General features: G+C 35.2%; 1 pseudogene across 1 annotated transcript; it reads right to left on the bottom strand.

Annotated features, from left to right (window-relative positions):
- Nucleotides 1-2,888: 2,888 nt before the first annotated feature.
- Nucleotides 2,889-5,323, bottom strand: LOC149229622 (cytochrome P450 720B2-like; annotated as a pseudogene). The gene is made up of 3 exons (XR_016247946.1): nt 4,919-5,323; nt 4,513-4,839; nt 2,889-3,629 (listed from the first exon to the last, which is right to left on the bottom strand). The product of XR_016247946.1 is annotated as a cytochrome P450 720B2-like (transcript).
- Nucleotides 5,324-9,349: the final 4,026 nt, after the last annotated feature.

The following is a 9,349-nucleotide window of genomic DNA, read 5'->3' as shown; positions in this document are numbered from 1 at the left end:
AACCCAAATTTTTCTAGTAAAATCATCAATGAATGTTAGTATATAGTGGCTGCCTGCAAGTGATGGAGTTTGCATCGGTCCACATAAATTTGAGTGGACAATCTCTAAGGGTGCTTTTGCCCTTATGCTTTTCCCAGATCGAAAATTTTCTCTCTGTTGTTTCCCCAAGATACAACCTTCACAAAGGTTGTCTGGTTTCTCTATCAATGGTAATCCTCTTACCATTCCTTTTCTATTCAACAAGTTAAGACCTCCAAAGTTGAGATGTCCAAATCTCAAGTGCCACAACCAATTTTCATCTTTTGGTTCGCTTTGGAAAGCCTCTTGAGTCACTGTTGTTATTTCTTCTTTATTTTTTAAATTTGTTTTCATTCTGAGAGGGAACATCCTGTTCCTTGTCGTCTTCACTTCAGCAATACATTGTTTGCTGGGTGTTTTATCCATGATGGTGCATATATCATTCACAAAGAAAACATTGTACCCCTTTTGAACAAGTTGTCCAATACTTAAGAGGTTACATTTCATTCCAGGAACATAATAAACATCTGCTATGGTTTTCTTTTCACCTTTATTTGTGAAGACATTTACTTTTCCTTTTCCCATAACAGAAACTTTATTATCAGTCCCTAGTGTGACTTGTGACTTCACACTCTGATCTAACATAGAAAACAGGGCTATGTTTCCTATCATATGGTTACTGCAACTGGAGTCTAGGAACCATACATCTTCACTCTTTTCTTCAGCCATATTACAAAGTAAAAATGAATTATTTTGGCTAATATTTTCTCTAGTGAAATTCGCATTAGTTCTATTACTCATATCATGTTGCTTCTTCCTACATTAATTTGCATAATGCCCATATTTTTTACAATAGTGACATTGGACATTGGATTTATCATACCTTTTCCCTTGAGCATGATGTTGTCCACTTTTGTTGACTGCTGCCTTGGCCTTGGTTCTGATTTGGATTGTTGCCTCTTCCTTCAGCATTTGTTGGACTGTTTCTTCCACCTCTGTTTTAGCTTTTGCCTCTTCCTTTCTTGTTTCCTCTGCCTTGACCTCTTCCTCTTCCAAAGAACATCTGGGTCTTAAAGGCATGCTCTAGAGATGAGTTTTCATTTCTACTCAATCTCTACTCATGTGTTATCAGTGATGCATGTAGTTCATCAACTGAGAAGTTTGTGAGATCCTTTGTCTCTTCTATGGTGGTGACAATCACATCGAACCTTGAGGGTAGGATCCTCAATAGTTTCTTCACAATCCTCCTTTCTTCAAGAATCTCTCCATGAGACCTTATCTGTGCGACCAGACCAATCACATGTGTGAAGAATGAGTCAATATTATCTAACTCCTTCATGCAGAGATTCTCAAAATCTCTCCTCAGCAACTGTAGCTTTGTTGTCTTCACTTTCTCCATGCCTTGATAGGCTATCTTGAGGGTTTGCCATGCTTTTTTAGATGTCTTGGCTGATGCTATCCTTGGAAACACACTCTCATGCACTGCTTGATACAAAAGATAGAGGGCTTTAGAATACTTTTTCTTATAGCTCTTCAATAGCTCTTTCTCTGCCTGATTTAAATTATTAAACTCATCTTCATCTGCTGGTTCTTCAAAACCATCCTCAAGAGATTCCCATAAGTCTTGGGAAGCAAGAAAAGCTTTCATAGTTATTGCCCAATAGTCATAGTTTTTTTCATTAAATTGTGGGAGCTGGGTATTACAGATATCCATGCTAGTGCTGGCTCCAGCCATTCTTGCACTCTTAACTATGCTTCAAAATACTTGACTGTGTATTTAAAATAACTGACTGTCTTCAACAGTAACACAAAAAACTAACTTGAGAAATACCTTGGATTTTTCTTGACTGAGTCTTCACTCTGCTGGAGAAGCTGTTGCAACAAGAAACCCTTCCTTCAGCTTCTTTGACACCTTCAAAGAGCCTGGACAAGCTCTGATACCATGTTGGGAATTTCTAATAATTCCAAACAAAATGAACAGAGGAAAAATGCTTTGTTTCTTAACACAGGGAAGCTTTTAATTTGTATCCCAGAATTTCATCCACATTTACTTCAATCCATAGAAATGGAGATTGATTCACATAACAGATAACAAAGTTTTTATATTAACCAAAAACAATATTGCGTTGCGATACATAAAATAAATTAAGCAAAAATACACTGAACATCACACCGTCTCTGCACTGTTGTGCATTACGAAGAAAAAAAATACTTTCTCAACACTGCTATGCATTACAAAAGGAGAACTCTGTCTCTTTTTAACATTGACACTGTTGTCTATCAATTTCCTTTTCTTCACACCTTACATCCCTAAAAAAAATTTCCCTTTCGCGTTGCTGCGTCTATTATTTTCATTCTCTCAACGAACAACAACAACATTACATTGCATCACACTGCTATAGAAAAATTCCTTACATTCGCTGCGGCGAGTTTTTCATTCTTTTCATAACATCAAAAACATGACATATATCCCCTTTTTTTTACTTGCCATACTCCCGTGAGTTTAAAAATAATAAAATTAAAGTCTTTACCTACATTTACGACCACAGTAAATTTTTCATTAAATGCTTTACTCAAACAAAACTAGCGGTTAAACAAAATTTTTACTTCACGTCAAACCTTGATTTCAATCGGATAGCTGAGATCGGTTTGAAGAAGGTGAGATATGCGATTTGCGATCAGATCGCATCGCAGAATCGCAATCCGCAGAAGACACATGACGTAACAGAGGAAACAGGGCGTGGATGCGATAGCGATAAGATTGCATCGCAACGTTGCGTCGGAAGAAGTCAAGAGAACCGATTGAGGCAGCAGACATGGACGCGATTTGCGATCTAATCGCATCGCAAAAGAAAGAAAACAGAGACAACGTAGGGAAAACTGTCGGTTTTGACCTGCAGTGGAAATTACCATTTCAACATTCGGTGAATTTCATTGACTGGTAGTCATCCCGAGTGAGCTTTTGGTTTCTTGGACTCCCCTTTCTCTTTAACAGAGCGTCGTGCTCCTTTGTGTGGTGCATATTCCATCATTAGTGTAGTCCAGTGTTAATGTATCACTACCAAGATATGAAATGCTTTTATTTAGAATAAAGATTTGCAGTATGTACCTACACACTGAGTACACACCTTCAGTTCGTGAAGTGCCCGGGGACAGTCCATGAGAAATTTGATAGAAAATACCATCGCTGAGGCTGAGGTCTCGTGACCAGCGAAGAGCAGGAATAATACTAAATCTGCTATAACTTCTTCTGAATGCAAGTCTTCTTTCAAGAGTTCTCCTAAGAAATCATTATGGACAGTTTCATCTGGATGCTGCCTTCCATGCTTTATACCCTCATTAATCTTTTTTATCAGAAACTCTCTGCCCTGCAGCGATGCTAGCCATTACTCATCCCGTAAGAACCAATCAAATTAGTAATCAGTAAAATAAAGGAGCAAAGCATTGCAGCTCTTGTGCACCTTAATTCCTCTGGCATACGAGGTACTCGGGATTCTAATGGGAATGGCAAGGAAAGCATTAGAAAAAACGGCGAATGCCTTACCGATCTCTTCCGTCTCCTTGGACGGAGATAAGTCCAACAATTGTTTTGCCATCAAATTCAGAACAAGCTGTAACAGATATCACATGTGATCAGACAAATCGACCAATCTAAATGGAAAACAGTTAGTTCACCACCATTCTGATGATACCAGTATTAAAAGGCAGGTTTCGTAGTTCAATTTTGTCTGATTTCAATAAATGATTAATAAAATCCATAAAGAATGCTTAAACAGTGCATAGCTTCTCGAAAAGTTAATGAATTGAATTGAAGAATGTTAAATGAATTGAATTGAAGAATGTTAATGAGACGAATGACACCAAAATAGTATAAGGGGTTACATATTTAACTAACAAAACATTATACAATCAAGTTTTTTTCTATAATAGTTTTTTCCTGGGTGTGAATAATGGTTAAAAAAGATTGGTTTTGTAAAGGTTTTTTTTTCACAAATAGCTAACAGACTATCTATCTATTTTCAAGTCTTCTAACTCACTACAAATGTCTTTATAGGCAAGACACTCCGTGATAAAGTGATAAAATGCTATTAAGTTTCAATTGCTTTTTCCTCACAAAAAACATAAGTTCTTTCTTCCCACTCTTTCTTGGGAATTACCCAACTGCCTGTATCTTTATAAGCAGGGCATTCCATGATAAAGTGCCATTAAGTTTCAACAACTCCTTACTCATTAAAAAAACATTAAGTTTCAACAATTCCTTACTCATTAAAAAAACACAAGTTCTTTCTTCTCACTCTTCATTGGAAACTAGTAAACTACTTGTTTAACATATAAGATGATGTGATCCAATCCTTAATTTTACTATTAATTGTGTTATTAAGATATTAACCTTTCCCTTGAGTCACTCAAATAGGTCTTTAAAGAACTTTTAATTAATGCATAGCTTTTCTGAAATACAAAGATTTTTGCAATGGGTTTCTTGATGGTGCTTACACGATGGCACTCCTCGTGAAGATAGATATCCCTCTTGGCTTGCCACTGGGCGAAGGTTGGGTGCATAAGGTTCTGTATGTCCTCCATGAAGTGCACACGCAGCTTCTCGAACCCCAGTAAATTTACGGCCGTTCCGTGGAGCTTCTTCTGGAGATCTCCGTGCACCGAAAGCAAAGCGAATTTGCCGATGAGATTTCGAAAACGTCTCGGATAACTGGATTGAAACAACCTGCCTCATTTTGCAGAATATGTTTGTTGAATTCTGGATCCACAGACACAATCATTCGAGATCTTCCGAACAAATTTGATCTGAATATCTCGCCATACCTGCGTAATTCGCCTTCACATATATAATTCACATCTTGTGTTTGATATTTGATGTTGAACATTAAAATTAACACAGTACCTTAGCTCTCGATCTTGAATGAATCGGCGTGGTTGTGAACCCGAATTAATCGCTCGCATGAAGCCCAAGGATTCTCCAATCAATGGCCACCCTCTGGAACCGGGAGGTAAATTGTAGCCTCGACTGTCCATTACTCTGTAGAGCTAAAGCAGTATCATCGCCGGAACGAAACAGACGAAGCCCACCAGCCATGAATACGTAACACTAGTCTCCGCCATGATCCCCAATTCAACGCCATGATCCCCAATTCAATGCTTTCCTCAGAGGGCAACTATCCCTAATCTCTTACTAATTTGAATGCTTTTCAATCAATCTATGCTACGCCTCGATTATCCTTGGCTTAAATTGGTCCCGACTGCCCCCTACGATTCCAAATTTTTTGTCCACTTCCGATGCCCCGCTGCTTAATTCATAACCAGTACACCGGATAATTCATAACCAGTACACCTTCATAACCAATATGTATCTCAATGACATTTCTCTTTACAGTTTCATAGTTGATAAACATTTTTACTAAAGATCTTTCTCTAGTGACTTTTTGGGACATTTGATTTTCTGCTATGTACCTCAACTACATTTCTCTTTATAGTTTTATAATTATAAACATTTTTTCTTATAGTAAATGTTTTTGTTTTAGTATGATTTTCTCCTTCTTCTTTTTTTTATGGGAAATTGAAACCATCTATAATAATCTAAGAAATAATATGGACAATCGGTAATTATATTTTGATGTTTTGAGGTAAAACAAATTTAAATTATATATATATATATATATATATATATATATATATATTTTAAATTTGTTTTAATAATATTTTATATTTAATTTAAAATAATTTATTTGTAATATTTATTATTATTACAAATTTATATTTTATTATGTAAATACATATTACTTTTAAAATATATTAATATATAAATATTAATGTATAAAAAGTGAGTGGAATTTTAATAAAAAAAATATATATTGTTTATATTTTTCGGAGAAATCACATAGAGAACAAGGGGTATATGTGATTTCTCCGGAAAATATAAACATCATATCATGACTCACAGAAGTATAAAATTTGAAAAGAAAATTATATATAAATATTATTAATGTTACAATATAATGAATTGATGAAATAATTTTTTAGGAATTTGAAAATATAATTTCAATTAAGATTGTGATTTCTTGCAATTAAATTACAATTTTGAATAGATAAATAGATTCAACACTCAATTATTTAATTAAACTAAACAATTATTATATATATATATAATCCAAATCTTTTTATTATTTATTATAACTAATGTGATATAAAATAATATTTAATAATATAAAATTTAGTCTACTTCTTTCTCTTTAAACATATGAATATATTTTACTATAAATTTCGCAATATAAATATCTAAATTTATTATATTATAAAATTGACAACATAAATATTTGAATTCCTTCATTTAAGTATCGAAATATTACAAATATATTTTCATTCCAACAAAAAATATTACAAACATTGTCTAGTTACATGAAGTTTTGTAGCCGCGTTGAAAATAGATCTCCTCTCCACAACACTACACTCCAAAGATTTGAGATGCTGAAATTTGTTTATTGTCCATAAATTTTCGTTGGCATATGATGGGTGCAGATAAATCAATATGAAACTTCCAGCATTCAATTTGAAAGCTACGGTGGCCTCGAACCTACCGTGAATAGCCTATGGATGAAACGAGAATTGCTGAACAATTTTCAAATTAGTGGTGCGCTGTTCAGAATACGGATGCGATGATAGGAGCCCTCGAAATTTTTACAAACTGGTAAATTTTTCTTTCAATTCTACATCTAATAGTATTAATCATGAAGTTGTTGAATAATTTTATAATGCAAAGGTTTTTTCAATGTTTTTGTTGGAGTCATGATTGCCGTTACACCAAAATCCGTAGGTGTTAGTAAACAGAGACATCGCTAGTGTTAAGCACATGCCACGAAACACACGGGAGCGTTGGATCAACACTACCATTAACGGGGAGCACAACAATCTCCGTGTTAAGCACATGCCACGAAACACACGGGAACATTGGATCAACACTGCCATTAACGAGGAGCACAACAATCTCTCCCCTCAACGTGAGCCAGGTGTGTTTCGAACTCGAGACCTTTGGCTCTGATACCACTTGTTGGAGTCACGATTGCCGTTACACCAAAACCCGCAAGTGTTAGCAAACAGACACATCGCTAGTGTTAAGCACATGCCACGAAACACACAGGAGTGTTGGATCAACACCACCATTAACGGGGAGCACAACACTCTTTTCGAAAATTTCATTTTCAAAACGTATTGGATAGCAAGGTTTTAATGTACAACGTAAAAATGGAATGGGCTTTCAATTCAAAGTAACAAGTTAGATAGATCAATGTATTTGTACAATTACGTAAAAAATTTCTTTCAATTCAAAACATTGGTGAGAGCATTAATCTCTAACTTTCATTCTCATTGACTAGATGCAGTTAATTGACTTTCAATTCAAAATATTGTTGAGAGGATTAATCCCCACTCTCATTTTTGTCTATGGGGTGTAATACTCACTTTCAGGTCAATTTACTTAGTTGAGTTATATTGTTGACAACATTAATCTCTCATTCTCATTTTTGTCCTCTCACTCTCATTTTTGTCTATTGGGTGTCATACTTAGTTTGCTTTAGTTGAGTCTTATTTGATTGATTTATTGCTATTGTTCCCTTCTCTCTTATGTAATTTATTTTGATGTTACTCAATGATGAAAAGAGCTAGAGCTAGTTCACTCCATTTCTAGTTTCATGTTTTCAACCTTTGCAATATTTATCATGGTATCACAGCGCCAAGTTGCATAAAACTCCTTGAGAGCATTTAAAAACACAGAGAACAAGGAGAAGTAAGAAGCAGGCCAAAGCCAAGGTGAGATGGAACCGTCACTATGCGAGAAGTCATGTGTTTTTGGCTTAAAAAATTGTGAGGAGCCATAGGGGACACGAGTTGTTGTGTGCCCTCCTTTCCATGTCATCAAAGTGCATGCATTCATTCACATGGATCGTACAATAGGTGTCATACATGGAAGGTATGAGGTGTTGCCAACCTTTTGGCATTGCTCACAATCATTTTTGGGGTTGTTTAGGGTTTGTTCTTGCTCAAACGTAGGAGGTTGTATTATGCCCTCGCTTATGTTGCTGAGGCCTGATGTGTGGGTGTTATGCTGCATAGAATCCCATGATAGAAGCCTTCATTTCCTTGCCTCTTAAGGTTGTCATTTTCTTTGTGTGTGGTTGTTTTGATGAGATTGTGGGGGCTTTTCCATTTACGGGGTTGTTGCACGCTATTTATCCCTTGGCGGATTGTTGTAAGTTGTGTGTGGTGCACCAAATCGTGGTAAATTTTTCCCGACACAGACTTATTGCAAATTCCATTAGGTCGAATGGTTGATATGGAGGTTTCATTCTTGAGTCCTATTTCATGAAGGTAACCCTTCAAATTTTGCAATTGTTTTTACATGGATTTTTCTCGGGTTTTCTTATAGTGTAACACCACTATATTTTTTTAGTTACAGGAGTTTGTTGTAAGATTTGTTCAGGTGCTGGAGTCTTCATCACTGTTGCAATGGTGTGTGGGCATGACTCACAATTTTTGTTTTTTTTTAACATAATATTTCTTGCTAGAAATTGTAGTCTAGGTGTTATGGCTCTGTTTTTTTGGTTTTGTGGAAGTAAATTGATGTTATGGCTCTGACTTTAGGGTTTATGGCTCTAATTTTGGTTTTGGTTTTGTACAGGGTAAATTATTGTTATGGATTTGTTATGCCTATTATAGCTTTGATTTTAGGGTTAGAGCTCTCATTTTAGGGTTATCTGTGCTGAGTTATGGCTCTGATTTTAAGGTTGAACAAGTAATTTATTAAATATTGTTTAATTTGATTTGAGAATAATGTGTTCAAGCAGGAAAAAAGCTAACCTTGCCTAATTTACATGGCTAACCTTGACTAATTTTTAAAATTTGACTCAATTCTGTAAATTTCAAATCTTTAGGGCTAGGGTTTTATATGGGGTTGGGGTTTGTGAAGCACTAATTGCGAAGGTCTCTGCCTAATTCTTATTTTATTCTACTGCCTCACAATTTTTGCATTTTTTAACACTTTCTATCTTACTATCCTACTGGTAATTCCCATAACATATTTTACATGGAGATTTAAACCTTTCTGCACTATATACATATGTAAACCTTTGCAATACATTAAAACAATCACATGTAATTTAAAGACATGTGATATGAACTCCATTTCGCATTATTAAAAAACTTTTCATATTAGCAATACAATAGTCCATCTCCCATGGTTTAAAAACTTTAATACTTGCAATCTAATTTCTCATGTCCTCCATCCAAACATGTTTACATTACAGAGAGCCTTGATGATGATATT

This window comes from Pinus tabuliformis, chromosome J (genome assembly GCF_031772625.1).
Source record: "Pinus tabuliformis cultivar Carrire ecotype Pingquan chromosome J, CPIR1, whole genome shotgun sequence".
In the NCBI taxonomy this organism is placed as follows: Eukaryota; Viridiplantae; Streptophyta; class Pinopsida; order Pinales; family Pinaceae; genus Pinus; species Pinus tabuliformis.
This window is presented reverse-complemented; position numbering and strand designations above follow the sequence as displayed.